Genomic DNA, 207 nt, shown 5'->3' on the forward strand with positions numbered 1-207 from the left:
TTATTTTATTTTATTTAGTTTATTTTATTTTAGTTATAGAAAAAAAAAGAAAAAGAATAGCTGTTATAGTTGTTTTTTTACAAACAAAAAGTTTTTTTGTCTCTCTTAGAAAGGCCTTTACTCTAGGCGTATATTTATATATTTATATTTATATTTATATTTATATTTATATTTATATTTATATTTATATTTATATTTTATATTTAT

This window comes from Eimeria mitis, genomic scaffold, assembly GCF_000499745.2.
Source record: "Eimeria mitis Houghton genomic scaffold, Emh_scaff2716, whole genome shotgun sequence".
In the NCBI taxonomy this organism is placed as follows: domain Eukaryota; phylum Apicomplexa; class Conoidasida; order Eucoccidiorida; family Eimeriidae; genus Eimeria; species Eimeria mitis.